We start from the raw sequence: 17,675 nt of genomic DNA, 5'->3' as shown, positions 1-17,675 counted from the left end.
GCACTGACACGCAGTGAAAGTGACAGCGAGAGAGAGAGAGAGAGCACAAGGCACCCACTGCTCTGTTAGCAGACAAACACATTCACACTTTCTCAACATACACACTCACGCATTAACACCCTTAATTGGGGTAGCGCATATACAGCCACTCATTTAGCTGCACTATGAGCTGAAGGCTGTGATGAGCCACTGAAAGAACTCACTTTCCCCCGCCCACACACACTCACTGCGACATTCTGAGACAGACACGGGAAGAGGCTGGATGGATAACAACAGCGAGAAACAGACTGTGGATCCATAAGGGATCTGGGCAACACAATTTTAAATTCAATCGCTTCATAATGCCAATTTGAATATTAAAATAAGCTGTGAGAATCTGTGTTTTCCGTCCTCGCTGGCTGTTTACACAGAGATAAAAAATCTGATGTATGACACCCAAGGGGTACAAGTAATGACTCAGTGAGTCACCGAATCAGCTCAAAACTGAAGGCTCAAGATCAGAAATTGGAGGCTTCAAACAAGATATTACAAGAGCTTCCAGTTTTCTCAGATATGTTGTTGATGCCTGCAATCATGCATGTTCATAGTTATAAATAACAGCTGCAATGTTCTTTCAAAGAATAATATTTCATGCGCTGCTCCTTAAAGCTATACTTCAACAATGTAAACATGTGCCATAGCAGCGAATCTGTGAAGTGGTTTTCCATGTTAGATAGTAGTTAAATGCTTCAAGCCGCTTCCCTTTCCGTATGCTGGTATTGTGCATTCTGGCTCTTCACACTGTCAATGCTTACTATAGCTCCCCCCCCCCCCCTCCACACCCACACTCCCACCCAATTACACACAAGTGAGGATGCACACGAACCAGGTGGGTAAAAATCGAGTGCCGCAATGTCATGATAGCTTATTTATAAACATTGTCAATATAACGTGATAATGTACATTTGTATGCGGCACTCATCCTTTTCTCTATTTCCACACAAACCACTCTTTATATATATACACACATATATATATATAGCCAATATATATGTATATATATTGGTTCTTTATTTTCTGTAATGCAATTAAAAAAAAAAAAAAAATGCACATATATTTGATCATTACAAATCAACTGAAATATTGCAAGCCTTTTATTCTTAATATTGCTGATTATGGCTTACAGCTTAAGACAACTTTCAGACCAAGTAAAAAAAAGATGTATATATATACATATATATTGGCTCTTGTTCGCTAACATGACTCATATTCAAGAATAAAATGACAACTATTTGCATTACTTCTGGGATTTGTGAAGTTTAAGGCACAACGCGTAGCATCTCACATTATGCTGCGAATAGGACTAAAGCCAGTTGTGTTGCTTTGAAATCTACTGTGAAAAGAACTGATACAGAATTTGATATACTGTAGCACATAATCCTCAGCTTCTACGGGGGGAAGTTATTAAAAAGTGCCTCCCTGTTATGTTGCATTATGAGTTCTAGAAGTTATAGTTATTGGTGCTGAAAGTCGCAGTTGAGTTTAATTTTTTCCTTTTTCTTTAGCAAAAATACAACTTGGTTAGAAGTGTGCACGATATGTAGTCTATGCACGCGTGTGTGTGTGTGTGTGTGTGTGTAGGTGTGTGTGTGTGTGTGTCAGGTGGTCTGAGACAATGCTGAGCCCAGCACAACTCTCACTGACAGCCAGGGATCTGAGTGTCACACCAGCATCCATTCTTAACGTCTCTTAAATTATTCCCCTCTACGTGTCAAAACACAGAGAAGGAAGCACAATATCATCACTTGAGAACTCACACACACACACACACACACACACAGATACACACACACACACACGCGCACGCGCAAACAGTTGTAACTGGGCTGAAAAAGGAGTCCGAACATTAAGCATGAGAAAACACCGGGCAGATCCCCTGTGATTGGTGCAGGTGTGTGAGGAGAAACACAACACACCATTGGACCATTCAGTCGCTAATGCTATCAAAATCACTTCAGGTTAGGAGTCCCTTGACAACACAACTTAGGCTACACACCCCATGCACAAACGCTAGACACATACCCTGACTACACACACACAGACACACACACACACACACACGCATGCTTCAACTATGTGAAGCAAAGCTTCATCTAGTGACCGGAGACAAACCAGTCTCAACACCTATTGCTGGGTGATCAAAACAACCCATTAATTTTTGCTAAGACTATCAATATATGACTATCAATGAGAGAGCATAATGTAGTTATAAAGCAGCCAGTAGCAGGCGAGCCACCGCTGAATAAGATGGCTGCTCCTCAGAGCACTAATATAGCATTTTAAAATGTGATAATGTGATAATGTGTCTCCCATGATAAGAGGAAATCATCATTCCCACTCTTAAACTTTACATTGCCAAGTAAACCCTAACATGTCTGGTTTAGTGCCATAGTGAAATATAAATATGTCAACATAAATGGACTTATACACATAAAATCCACAGGAGAGCTCAAAGTAATCACTGGCTATAGAATGGCTCATTATAATTTGTTGCATCATTGTTTTCTTTTCAGTAGGAACACTTTCTACATTTCACTGGCTTTATGTCTGTGCAGCACCACCAAATATGCATCGATGTGTTTTACTAGATTAACCCTTTAGAGATCAAAAGAAGGATAAACAAACAGTAAATCAGTGTAACTGTCTGTCACCGGGCACCTCAAAGACGTCTCTTCAGAAAGTAAGCGGGGCAGAGGAACGCAGCATCAACACTATCGCTGACGGGCTGTCCCAGGGAGGCATGGCCTCCAGTTAAGCTTCAATAAATACAATTCTGATTCTGATTCTGATACCACAGATTTAAGATGCAACCCGCGAGATGCAGGAGACGCCAGAGCTCAGCGTGAAGCTGCTGATGACTTTCAGCAACAAACGAGATGGTAATTATCAGAAGATATAAAATGGAGCTGCACTGAAGACAAAAATATGTTAATAGCAAATGTTTCAGTGCAATTACAAAATCCGTACATTAAGACTTAAATGAGCCGTCCAACATCCTCTTATGAATCCTGCTGCTCTTCGTTGCCTTAAGGTGGAGTAAAGAAGACAAACGTGTAACTTCCCAAGCTCTACGCTGCCAAAATAAGGTCAAGTTTGGGGCAGATTAGATTAACATACTTTTTTATATATCAGTTCCACACAAAGAGGTAGTATTATTTAAATCCAGGACATTCTGCAGCACCAATATCACAGTATTGTTTTATACTATTGTTCTGTGTTCTGTGCTTTGATGGTTTGTATTTCTGCCCAGAAACAGGTTTAAATATCCACATCCAGTGCAGGGAGCTGTTACCTTGCAGCCACAGCCAGACACGTGGAGGTATTTCAGCTGTTGGTGACATGTGGGTGTCAGATCCATCTCTTCTGCTTCCACCGGTATAATCCTGACTCGGCAGATTGCCACAGACATTTATTATGGACCACAGACCAGCCGAGTGGGAACATTTACTCCGAACAGCCATAAATGCTCCGTGAAAAAATATTTCGCTGGAAATTACAGGTTGTCTCATTTCTGGGTCGCAGTTTAACCATGCATTAAGTTTAACAATGCATTAAGTATTATTTTTATCCCCACATTTAATCAAATGACTCCTGGTTGGGTGTTGTTCATCTGTGCTGTTACCAGGGAGAATCAACCATCAACTCAGTGAGCTCATGACAGAAATAACCACAATGACCCTCCTTCAAGTGGAATAATTGCGGCGGCTCCTGTGAGCACAAATGGTACTGAAACAAGGTGGTTCATCCCGGGAACTGGACGATGCGGCCAAAAATCACAATATATATTTATAAAAAATAAAAATAAAGTTACATTTACTGTTTCAAGAGTATTCTCCTTCGGACAGAACCCTGAAGAAATCACAGGCTTAATTATGGTATATAATATACAATTAATTATTCCCAGTATGGCTCAGGCCGGTGAAGGCGGATTATGTAACAGTTTAGCTCCACAACTTCCTTTTTTGCCTTCGCATTGAAAATGCGGAAGGTAATGTTTTGATCTCCGTGTATTTATTTATTTATTTGTATGCGTGTTCCTCGCATAACTAAAAAAGTATTAAACCGAATTGCATGAAATTTGGTGGGATGATTGGTTATTATCCGGGGACCATTTGATTAGATTTTGGGATCGATCGGGTCAAAGTTCAAGTTCATGAAAAGGTCAAAATCTTCTTTTTACCATAGCACGGTCAATTTTTATCCAATTGGCATGCAACTAATGCCAAAATGTTCATAATGCAATGCCCAATCTTGTGATATGCGAAGGTATGCGCTCTACCGAGTGCCCATTCTAGTTATTAGTTGTTTTCATCCTGTCTCACTAACTATCATGTCATTCCAGATCCTGCTTCCCATCTCGTCAGTCCAACTCCCTTAACCTGCCTCTGATCACTCCCTCGTTAGTCCCTCATTACCTTCACCTGGTCTTCATGCCCGTCTCACCTGTTGCCCATTCCCTCATTAGGCCCTGTCTACTTAGGTTCCCTCACTTGATACGGCGTGTGGAGCGGACTTCCGGACTTCTTTAGTATTGTACCGGGATTTTAACAAAGTAAACCTCAGGCACGAACTCCCTGGCAACTTCCTACATCAGCTTCTCTGTGAGACAGCTGTATTCAATCATCAGCTTCTGTGAGGACAGCTGTATTCCATCCAGCTGGTTGAGAGCTCAGAAGCTAAGACCGCAGAAGGACCAGGCATTCAGAGTAGGGGAAGGACCTGTACACAGAACAAGCCCCCCCACCCCCATGAAATGTGCTTCTGGCAGACGAGGAAAGCTAAATGAGTTCTACTCGCTTTGAAAGACAATGATCAGGGGCACCCCTCTCAGCACCTCTCATCTCAGCTCGCCGACGCCATCCTGAGAGAGCCGTCAACAGGCTGTTGCAGAACCCCCAGCGGGCCCGGGTCCCGTCTCCCTCTCCCCCCTGAAGCACTGTGCGGACCAGCTGCTCCGTTTCACAGTGTTCTGACATCTTCCTTCCCTCCTGGAGACATGCGCCTGCTTCAAGGCTCCTCACCATCATCCCATCATCCCCAAAAAAAACCAAGATCACAGGACTCAACTCACAGGCCCATCGCCCTGACCTCTGTGTCATGAAGTCCCTTGAACGCTTGGTCCTGTCATCACCCCACTCCTGACCCCTCTGCCCGCCCGCCACAGAGCCAACAGGGTCTGCACGCGATGCAGTCAACATGGCCCTTCACAGGCTGGGAAAACGTACTCTCCCAGGCGGACCGACCACCAGCCCCCCCAAGGCTGTGTTCTCTCCCTCTGCTGAGTCCGCCAAGCTCCTAAAGGATGGATGATGACACCACTCATTGATCATTCTGGCGGGGACGAGACCCGCCACAGGCCACCTGCCTGGTGCAGCAGAACAACCTGGAGCTCAACGCCTGAAGACAGTTGTCTGTTCCAGGAGGTGCCGAGCCCCACCCGCCCCCCTCTCACCGCCACCTCAGCCCACCAGCCACAAGCAGCGCGGGCTGCAGGAGCATCCCGCTCGGCAGAGAGGGTTTCCGCTGGTTGCCTTCTTCCTTCAGGTGTTCACTTCCAGGTCGAGTGGCCAGAAAGATTGATTGTCACCGACCCCCCGACCCTGGACACTCCTCCTGAGTCCCTCCCCTCGGAGGAGGGGTCCATCATGACCACCACGACCCCGCCCCACCAATTTTTTTTTTTCGACGCGGCGGGCTCTCTCAATCATCCCCCGACCCTGACTGACACCCCCAGGACTACCACACCTCTTTCTTCCTTCCTTCTCTCCCTTTCTTTCCTCCTCCCCTTCTTCCCCTCCTCCTCTTCCTCCTCCTCCCCTCCCTCCTTGCGTTGACCAAAAAAAAATTTTTGCTTGTTTGTGAAAACATTCATTCTTTGGCAATAAACCTGTTTCTGATTCTGATTCTGATTCTGATTGCACTTGTCCTCTGCCAGATTGTCCTGTGTTTCCAGCCCATCCCTCACGCGTTGAGTCAAGATATTTCGTTGTGTTCTGTTCTGAATTAAGTTCTAAGTAAAGATAATTATTTGCAGTGCTGTCTTCGGAGTCGTGCTTTTGGGTCCACTCTAATAGCTCCGTGACAGATGACAAATGTACAGTAGATACGACACGACTTCGTCTCTCCACATTTTAGATAGACAGAGCATGCGCACCAGACACTTCTGCGGGCCGAGACGTCTAATACAAATATGTAATCGTGCCGCTCTTTTAGACTTTCCGAATGTTATTGGAGCAAAACGATCAAAAGGTGATTGTGAAATGATTCATTTTGTCATGTTCAAAACCAGCGTTCTAAGGACGAGACGGGGAACTTCCTGGTTGTGGTATGATCCTTTTGTCTAAGGTAGAATGCCTTGTCCATTCATTCTGCCTTCATGTGTCAACAACAAGTCAACTTCCTTCAGTCAAACTTTCTTTTAGATTTCAAACGGTTGGGAGTGTGTTGCAATTCATATTTTCTCATCTGAGGAATGAAATCTAAGATTTGCGTTGATCCTTCTTCAACCACGTCTTCCTTTTGGAATTGTAAATGTCCAGCTTCCACTTCAGTTTCCTAATCCATTTTAATTTTTCCCCCTCCACTTCACCTTCCCTCAGCTGCCCCGTTACCCCCTTAGGCTACTTTCTCTTTCTCCTCTACGCCTTCCTCCTTTTCTCAAACGCTCTCTCTGTCACACTGTCTCTGCCTTTCTATGATGAAGAGGATATTGAGCTCTTTGTCAGAAATTATCTTTCGCCCCTGCCAGTCGATTACACCGGAGCAGTGGCCCCATCAGCCTAATCGGTTTTACCAGCACTAGCTTCTGCCAGGTCTGCAGGGACTATCATCGCACATGCCACCTGAGTGCAGATCAAGCACTTCTTTGTGTCCTTAAGTCAGCGTGAGGGCTTCGTTTTGTGGCATGCTACCGTATTAATAACGTGTAATACAATACTCTTCCCCGTGAAGGGGATCAAATCTGTTAGCGGGAGCCTCATGCTAACAGCTTTGAGAGTTTGGGTCGTGCCAAACGTTCAGGAGTATTAATATGAATTCATCGGGTGGCAAGAGGACAGACGGGCTGGAAAAGCAGCCGGAGAGAAGCGAGTGGGGGATCGGACCTCCAACGACCACGGCCCGCTGCACGGAGGCCAGAATGGAGGTGGACTAAACTTCACACACAGAGAGCTAATCAGCAGGGCATGTTGTAGTCGGATAAGAGATGTATAATACAAGCTATACTATGATCTCACTTGGTATTTCACCATTTTACTGTAATTGGAATAACGAGTTTAATTAGTTTTTACAACATTGCTTAATTGAACTTTCATGTCAGTTCATTTTTATTTCAACTTAGGGGGAAATAAGTCTGTTCATGAATCTCATTGGGCATTCTGTGTTTTTATGAGAATGTTCCAGTTGACGGCAGATGTTGCCAAGAAGTCGCCATGTCCGTCACTCACTTATTTATCGACAGTGATCAGCTCGCGCTGCATTGTCAGCTATCAATGTCATCAATAACTGAGCTTTGTTGTGATTGAAATGTTTGTTTGTTTTTCCCGATTCAGTCCGTGACACACAGGCTCTGAATGTATTCTACTTTCTGGTTTCTGTTCAACAGAACCCGCAACACACAACTGTGATTCACTGATGTAGAGGCTCAGGTTCACATTATCAATTAACCTCAAAACAAGGCTGAATCAAGCATTTTTGGGAACAATGATATCATGTTCTTCCCGTCGGCAGTCAGGCTCATGAACAGAGCCCGGGTCCCCCACTGACCCTCATGAACTGAGCCCGGGTCCCCCACTGACCCTCATAAACAGAGCCCGGGTCCCCCACTGACCCTCATGAACAGGGCCCGGGTCCCCCACTGACCCTCATGAACAGAGCCTGGGTCCCCCACTGACCCTCATGAACAGAGCCCGGGTCCCCCACTGACCCTCATGAACAGAGCCCGGGTCCCCCACTGACCCTCATGAACAGAGCCTGGGTCCCCCACTCACCCTCATGAACAGAGCCCGGGTCCCCCACTGACCCTCATAAACAGAGCCCGGGTCCCCCACTCACCCTCATGAACAGAGCCCGGGTCCCCCACTGACCCTCATGAACAGAGTCCGGGTCCCCCACTGACCCTCATGAACAGAGCCCGGGTCCCCCACTGACCCTCATGAACAGAGCCCGGGTCCCCCACTCACCCTCATGAACAGAGCCCGGGTCCCCCACTGACCCTCATGAACAGGGCCCGGGTCCCCCACTGACCCTCATGAACAGAGCCTGGGTCCCCCACTGACCCTCATGAACAGAGCCCGGGTCCCCCACTGACCCTCATGAACAGGGCCCGGGTCCCCCACTGACCCTCATGAACAGAGCCCGGGTCCCCCACTGACCCTCATAAACAGAGCCCGGGTCCCCCACTCACCCTCATGAACAGGGCCCGGGTCCCCCACTGACCCTCATGAACAGAGCCCGGGTCCCCCACTGACCCTCATGAACAGATTTATTTGATATTTTATCTTATATGTTGACTGTTGATTGTTTTGATTGTTGTTGTTTTGTTTTTCTGTCTAATGTGTACACACCAGCCGCCAAGTCAAATTCTTTGTGTGTCTAACACACGTAGCTAATTTCTGATTCTGATGTCACAATTCTTCAGCTGCATATTCTGTTCAACATCATTCGTGATGAGGACTGTGGAGGAAAGAAGTAGAACTGACACTGCGAGTGATCCACACTGGAAAAACTAAACTGCTGTCACCAGTTAGTCATCGACACATTTATTACCATCTCCCATGTGTTTGGTGTGTGTATCAGTGTAAGTGTTGTGTGGGGGGGCTCTGTGTGCTATTGACAGATTTATAACAGGCTCCCCCAGCTTCCCAACACAAATCCATATTGGCGAGGGAGGGGAGGTCCAATCATGCTGCCAATGATTTACTATTAGGGCTCTTGCTGCCATTCTTTCACCCTGATAAATGGCGTCCATTGACCTCGCGTGTGAGGCAGGGGGAGCTCAAACTTGTTGGCGTGCCCAAATAACACAAACGGTCAATCTGAGTGGCTGACATGCGAGCTTCTACACCACAGAAGCCTTCTAGCTCGTGTGTGTGTGTGTGTTCCTGCCTTCAATTAAACTCTACACAGACACACACACAACGTCGCGAGTGAGTAACAGAAATGACGACAGGCGGTGCTATCAGCGGTGTTCCTAATTGGCTAGAAGCTCCAATGATCTTCCTAATTTAAATGGCGAAAAGGGCCGTATGATTTAATTCAAGCGTGGAGCCGTCAGCGTCTCCCACCCGAACTTTAGCTGAATCATACTTGTAGCGTTTTGATTTTTCAACATCACCGTCTACTCGTTCTTACTGTTGCGTTCCATTGGATCCTATTGAAAGTAGGCTAAAAGCGTCATTGCCATTAGATCAAAGGAATTTATTAAATAAGGTGAATGTGGGCTTCACATGGAAAACAAAGGGAGGAGAGGAACAGAGCAAGAGGGAAGAAGGGGTGAGGGAGAAGGAGAAGTAACGACCATTCCCCCCTTTCTCTTCTCTGTGGGGCTCCATGTCGAGTTGAGCATCTCGTCTCCTCTCCTCCCGTCTCTTCGCCGTCTCGCCCTCTCCTGATGGAAATCTCTTTCCAGTAGCTTTCATGCCCTGAAAGGAAGCTGCCATTCAAAGTTTGAACATTCGGGGAGAAATGGTCGGCATGTGATGTACGTGTGTCTGTGTGAGAGAGAGACAGACAAAGAGAGAGAGAGAGAGACGACAAACCTTGATATCGAGCCCGAGCATGTCTACGTGTCTCATGCATACATTATGCATGTTTATGAATATATGTTTATGTTCGCATGTGTGTGTTTGTATGTTAGTGTGAGTCCTCTCTCTGGAGAGAATATCTTGTTAGTAATAATTTAAGTCCAAACTGAAGCATGAGAAGGAGAGAGCTCGGATGAAAGCAGAGTGAGAAAAAAAGCACTCAGGTTCAATGTTTATGACCAGAGATGTGAAAGGCATCAGGGAACATTATTCTGTAAGCAAGAGAAGGAGTGAAGGGGGTGGACAAATATATTGAATCGGCACAAGTTATAGAGAGGCTTGTGAGATGTTAGAGAGGGAAAGCCATGAGCAAAGTGCATCGGAAAGATGTGGATGAAAGAAGAGTTAGAGGGCAAAACACTTGACAGTGAGAGGCGACTGAGGCCACTCAGACAGAAGAGACGGAAACAGAGCAGGACAGAGCAAGAGGGAAGGCTGTAAGCAAGAGAGACAGAGAGGAGGGAGGAGATGAAAGGAGATGAGAGGGCTCAGGTGGTGGAGGAGGAGGAGGAAAACAGACAGACAAAAAGGAAAAGAGAAAAACGGAGAGAGCTGAAGAGTTTCAGAAGAGCTTCTTCTCAATAAGAGACGTATTGGGGATCGAATTGAAAATATTAAAGTGCACACACACAGAAACATACAGCCCTTTAAAGGTAATATGTGATACTATATGGATGTATGGATGATGAACCACACACACACACACACACACACACACACATAAGCAGTGTTACAAACAAGTGCCAAAGTAAGAATCGTCCTCTTCTCCTCTCCCTCTTCTCAAATGATAGAGTTCGAAGGAAGCCAAGCGAGCTCCTACCTCATTTACATAAACATGCACATTGTGCAAGTGAGGGAAAGGGGGTTGTTTGTGGAAAATGGAAGAGGAGGGTTGGGAGGGGGGGGAATTCACCTGGTGAAAGGATGAGGGCTGATGACATTCTGCTCTCTTTGTCTTCTCTCCATCCTCCTCTTCTATCCTTTTTTTTTTAGCATTAGCTGTGTGCTATTCATTCTTTCTCCCCCATTTTTTTTCTCCTCACGCCATACTGCAGGTAGTTTTAATGCCAACAGCCATTATTCTCTTCCTCTCCCACGTCGTGTCCCTCGCTCTCCTCTTCCACTTTTGGCGCTGCCTTCGCCATCATCTCCCTCCCGTCTCCTCCACCCATCCCTCCCTCCCTCCCTTCACTTCTCCTCTCTTCCTCTTCCTCTCCTTTTCTACCCAGAGTGCTGTGTCAGATATTTTCACCCTCAGCAGTGTGAAATGAGATTTGAATATGGCTCTTGGACCATTTGAGGCTTGCCTATCCCTCCAACCCCCACGCGCGCGCACACACACACACACACACAAAACACTCACATGCAAGAACAGGGTGCTCGTAATGATATCGGACTGTGACACTACTTGAGTGCATACGTCAAGGGAGAGGAGAGGGAACGGGTGAAGATGACGGTGTGGAGAGGAGGGAGAATGAGCTTCTGTAGAACCATGAACATAAAGAAGGGATCAGCCAGAGAGGGATATGTGAAATGGGTGAAAAACGGAACCACTGCTAGGAGGTCAAGTGGAGAAAAAATGGGCAGAATAGTGAGAGGAAGGGGCTTTCATTAAAATGCATTATTCTTGTTTCTCCCGTTTCTTTGCATTTTGAGTGGAAACCCTCACATGAGAGAGCGGGAGAGGGTGCAATCGAGAAGCTAAGCTGAGCACGTGCTGGCTTCCTCTCCAGAGAAAAATTAGGGAGAGATAAGAAGGTCGCAGCATGCGTTTTGTGTGTGTGTGTGTGTGTGTGTGTGAGTGAGTCAGGGGAGGCCGGTATACCAGTTCCATCGCAGTCAGCGCTGTCACATCTTTACCACAATAAACATACACACACACACACACACATTTGGGTTTCGCAAACACCCGATGAACTATGTCACTCCCACACAGTTTCGACTGTCTATAAGTATCACTTCTGCAGTGTGTCCACACACACTCTAAAAAGGCCAACTTCAAATTTGTTGTCCTAACAAATTTTTTAAAGTTGAGTCAACAAATGCCTTTGAAAAAAGTTGAACTAACTCAAAATGTCAATTTCATTAATAAAGACTGGAATCCACTTAAAATGTTAAGTTGAGAACACTTAATATAATGGTTTGGGCATCTGCTGAGGTAACTAAGGCCACTGTGCATGTATGTCAGTAAACACACACACATATATATATATATATATATATATATATACAAATACATATATAAATACATATATATATATGTAAATACATATATATACTACTTTAATCTTATATTTTAAATAATAAAATAATATAACAATATTTTCTTTAGCCCCTGTTTAAAATACATTGGTTTTGATACCATTGTTTGTTTATTATATTTAGATATGGATTAGATTTGGAAGGATATTGTCCATTGTTTAATGGCAGATTTGCTCCAGTTCAGGTTTTTGTCACTTATTGAATTAAAGGGAGCCTGTACCGTGAGAGCAAATGTTTCCCTGTATTTTGCTCAATTTATTTATTTAATTTAACAGACTATGAAGATTGAAATACTATAATACTAATGTGTAGGAGGTGACTCTTGTATGAAAGTGGTATATTTTAGTTTTTAAAATCTGCATTAAAATGTCTTTTGACTTTTAAATTGTATTGTTACAGAATGGGAAGAGAAAAAAAATGAAAATGTAAAAGAGGCGGTGAATATTTATTATAGTCTCTGTATGCTTGTTTTTGTGTAGAATACAGACCCGGAGGAATTTTACGTGAAAGGAGTTGAACTGGGAATACTGCAGAGTGGGTGGAGCGGGGGTGTGGTTCAGGGTAAGGTGTCTGATTGTCATCAGCTGGACTGATTGGTAATCAGTCCAGCTGATGACGATCTGTGTTTGTGTATCTGAGTCTGTCTCCATAAAGGAGCTGGACAGACAGGAGATGAGAGGAGCGTGGAGAGCAGAGACACAGTCTGCTGTCGGAATAAACCTTATTACTGAATATCCCTCTGGCTACTTGTTGCTTATTGGTGCTTTAGGAGGGGGGAACCTACTCGTGACGGCTACACACGTGTCACAACCATGTTCCAAAGCTTGTTTCAAGGCCTTGATTTTGGATTCACAAAACAGATTTTTTTTCTTTTTCTTCTTTATGCAGCCATTTAGATTTTTAAGGATGTTGACCCTCTGCTGTCTATGTTCAAGTGTTGACACCTGGAATTCATATAGTTATGCAAACAAATGTTTAGTTATTGTTAATAAACATTTTGTGTTTGAAGAAGTTTGTTTTCTTTAACTGTTGACTTTTCCAAAGAAAACGGTGTACATTTTTTATTAATTTAAATGAAGGCAACATTGCAAAGAATGTTGAGTGTACTCAAATAATGGGCAGTGAAATTTAGTAACAAAACATTTTAAGTTAAAAGTAAGTTCTCTCAAAATATTTTAAGTTAAAAGTAAGTTCTCTCAACAAAACATTTTAAGTTAAAAGTAAGTTCTCTCAACAAAACATTTCTCAACAAAAAACGTTAAGTGCTGTTGATGTATGTTTTTAATCTACAAGAACACACAATTTAAAGTTTCTCCAATTTAATATTTTAAGTGTTCTGAACTTAAGTACATGAGTAGATGTAACTATCAAATGCAATATTTTTACTTGAATACATAAGTACGTCTGAATAGTAATGTTACATTTGACAAACTTAAGATATCACTTTGAGTGAACTTCTTATCATAAGTTGACACAACACATTAGCCCTTAGTTGAGTGAACTCAAAAAGGCTTTGCAGCTGGTTGCCTCACTTTTTTAAGTTGACTCAACTTTTTTTTTTTAGAGTGCAGGCAGCGCTGCCCTCAGCAGATCATTCTCACTGTCTATTTTTGCTGAGAAAAAGAAAAAAATAGGCAACACACGGCAAATCTCCAGAAGCCGAGCCCCGCTGCTCACATGCAGAGGGATTAACCAAGGCACACACCAACGAAAGACTTCATGCCTCACTTTGTTTACGAGTCAAAAGGACCTTCATGCGTCACGCCATTGTTGGTGTGTTCATCAAAACAACGCACAACGCTGCAGAAACATCCTGGACAATCAGCATTTTTCTCTCACAAAGAGTCGGCGAGTAGTTTTTCAAGCCGTCTGGCCAGAGAAGGAATAATGAGGGACTACAGAAACCAGCAGCGGCGATGGCCTTTGACCCCGGCGCTCTGCAGAGGGAGGAGGGATGGAGGACTAGAGGGAGATTGAGATGGGTAAAAGAGGAGATGAGTGAAACACCGAGGTGCAGACGATGGAACAGGGAGAGGGAAACTTCTGGTGGTGATGCATTGTGTCTCATGTCCCCCGATGTGCCCTTGCTCAGACCAGAGTAATGTGGCAGCCTGTGACACCCTGAACACTGCACGGCCTAGAAATGTAGCGGCAGTGTTGCATTTGACATCCTTGTCTGGACAAAATATCATTGCGTCATCATTTAATCCTATTATACATTTGTGCGACATGAGCCAATAAACTGAATCTGCTTAAAGGAGTGCATTCGTTGTGAAAAAGGACTAACGTGTTCGTCATTAACAGCTTCACTCCCATGTGGCCACATAGCTCTCGAAGCAGCGGTCCCGCCTTCTACCACAACACTGATTTAATGACGTGGTTGCCTGCGCTGGGCTATCAAGCAGTTTTGTTATTTACTGCCTCTTTGAGAAACATTTAGAAACCTGTTGGCTCTTCAGTGTGACTGCGGACCACTGCACTCCATCACCTCTATGCCTCCTCCCCCTCAAACGTGCTCTGGACTGCTGCAACAGTTGAGAAGTTTGGCACACACTCAATGGATAATGTTGGTTCAAGTTTTGTTTTCCCCAACAAGGAAGACTGTGTCAGTGGTCACGGTGCTTGTAGCAATTATTTTCTGAAATCATAAAAATGGATCTCATTATGATTTACAAACTCGTCAAACGTCCCTCCACACTTTGAACTCTATTTCATTTAAACTGTATTTTGATTTTCTAGAGAAGAGAATATAAAAAGCTCTTGCCAAGCTTTCCCTCAACTCCTGATCTCAAATATTCAATAAGTAGCGGATATATTTGCTATAATAGATCAAATTGCTTTCACAAAAACTGTTAAACTTTGAGTGAACTTTCAGAAAATGTTCTGAATTTTAGGAATATTTCTTGAAACTGTAAATTAATTTTTCTTTTGCTGAACTCAACAACAACAACAACAAAAACAACAGTTCTATTTTCATAACATTTTAATTTCTGAATAACTGTGATTGATCGAGTTATCACACTGTACAGTAGAAACGAGTCTAAAAGCTCGGCGTGACTAATCTCTCGTGAGGGAATCCCGACACACAAAGCAGCGACTGCTCGGCCCGGATGTGAAGCTATCCGTCAGAACTATCTCTCTGTGACAAAGACACACGGTTTCATATTGAATTGTCTGCTTCCCTCCACTGCCTCCTATTTCCCTGATGACTCTGGAGATTTGACTTCTTCTATTATCAAAGAGCAATGTTCTTGTTCTTCCAATCCAATCCAACAGACACTGACATGTGCCAAGCCAATGAAATTTGTAATTTGTGATAATGGGCTATACAAAATAAACTGAATTTAATGTAATTGAATGAACAAGTAATGCTTGACTTATTTGTATGTTTTGGAATGGTAATCTAATTATAAATCCATCTTTCACCTAAATGCTTTTGCCTCTGCATCTGCATTCTGGTTTTGCTTGGCTGGTCTTTCATTTCAGTTGATGCAATATGGTTGCTCACCTTCAGTGATGAGGTCATATTGGTATTAATGTGGCACGCAGGTGGGACGGGAGAGCGGGGAAGTCCTGTTGGCAACACATGTACTTTAATACTTCCATCTGGACCTTAAATCCTCACAGGAATCAGCTCTCTGCAGGTTTCCACCTTGGCTCCTTTTAAAGCCGACAGTCTCTATCCTTAGAATAGAATATTATCTCATTAATCACGATTAATACTTTAAATAAATATTGATTTATAACATAATAATCTTTACTCAGGGATGTGCTCAAATTCTAATTATTACCTCTTTGACTCCAAAACCAAAGTACTCCGTCACTTAAATTTGATCCAAGTAATAATGAAGCCAGAATCTCTACGATGATTTATTGCTTGGTCATCCGTCTCTGGAAGTGCTTAACAAGAATATGTTACACTGATTTAATTCATTTCGAACCCAAATGATGTCCCGTATGGTGTTGTAGAGCAGTGTGCAGCGCTGTGAGCACATCACATGTTGAAGACAGCTCGCTAAACCTTCTATTTCTTTACGTCAAAGACCATGAATCATTTTCAATAAGTGATTTGGTTTCATGAAACCAGTGTTTGTGTGTTTTAGTTGAGTTAAGATCCCGAGAGGAATTATAATAACACAGCAACGCTGCCTTTGTGATGCGTCGCCTGTCGTTACCCGCTCCCACATGAGGATTACCAACAGCCTGCAGCCCGACACACGTCCACCATTTCACCGCTGCAGACACGGAATACGGGTCACAGAATGGTTTCACTTCACATATTGACAACCTGCCGCAGGTATTTGTCTACCAGAATATATTCAGCCTTCTGTTCGGGATCGCTCCCTCTCTCGCCACACGGCTTTGATAACGCAGAACAAAACATCTTCATCTCTTCCCTCAGACAAAAGTTGCATTACCTTGCTGATGAGAAAAGGCAGATACATCGGCTAATATGATCATCCTAGAGAATGCACAGTGTTGTTTTCCCTTTCAGCTTCTTGCAGTGGCAGCTGACGCCTTCCAGGAGAAGGAGATCGTGATGGCGTGCAGCCTGAAGGACTAGGAAGCGATGTTTGAGGCCTCGAAAAGAGTTATCGAGAGAAGCCGATCAGAAAGACTCATGTCCCCGACAAAGCTGACGATTCAGAGCCGCGTGTTCACGCATTGTATGAAGTCTCAGTTCAGCAGCGCATCTCTATGAATCCTGCAGAATCATTTTGGCTCTGATGGAGTCCAAACCTTATTTTGACTTATCCATAAAATTAACTGTTAGACGAAATAAAACTCGAAAGAGGGGGTAGGTTATAAATAAAAATCCATTAATTACACTCTGATTTTTGCTTGAAGCAGTGATTCACATTTCCACATGCTGAAAAGGATGTAGTGGATACAGAAGCTGTGTGTTGTGTGTGCTTAGTGTTCTCCTAAGATGGAGCGATGAATAAATGAACATGGGGACAAAAATAATAGTACAGTATGTTGCATTCCTTAGTTGTTAGCCCTTCTGTACCTCCATTGTTAATTTACAACGCATGGCACAGCTCGGTACAAATCCTTATTTTTTTGACTTAAGAGCACTTTATGTCGTTATTATTATTACTCTGGGTCATATGTGAGTTTCCTCCGTTCCTTCCAACTACTTATAATGCCATGTAACTTTTTCCCCTTGATGTAAGTCATGCTCAGGTGCTCATCTAGATGAATCATCCATGTCCCACTTGCTGGGAGTTACATAACTTCATAACAGGCAGGCTGCTGTGGATGTTGAAATACACGGACTCAGAGGAAGATTCATTGTCGATGAGCTGGCCATTTTGGGCACACAAAATGATTCCCGGTCATCGTGGTCCTATTGATGAAAAAATACAGCAGACCATTATAACACAGAAAAGTATTGAGGTAATGAAGCACGTCTGGCTCCAATAAAGAGAAAGAAAAGAGGAAGAAAGCCGGTAAAACTGCTCTTAAGATGAAAGTTCATATCAAAGCAGGGCTTTCTTTGATATTATATAGAAAAGCAATTATATTAAGGAGTCCCATGAGGTTATTGCTCTTGAGTATCTTACAAGC

Source organism: Pseudoliparis swirei, chromosome 23 (assembly GCF_029220125.1).
Source record: "Pseudoliparis swirei isolate HS2019 ecotype Mariana Trench chromosome 23, NWPU_hadal_v1, whole genome shotgun sequence".
In the NCBI taxonomy this organism is placed as follows: domain Eukaryota; kingdom Metazoa; phylum Chordata; class Actinopteri; order Perciformes; family Liparidae; genus Pseudoliparis; species Pseudoliparis swirei.
Note: the sequence above shows the minus strand (reverse complement) of the source record.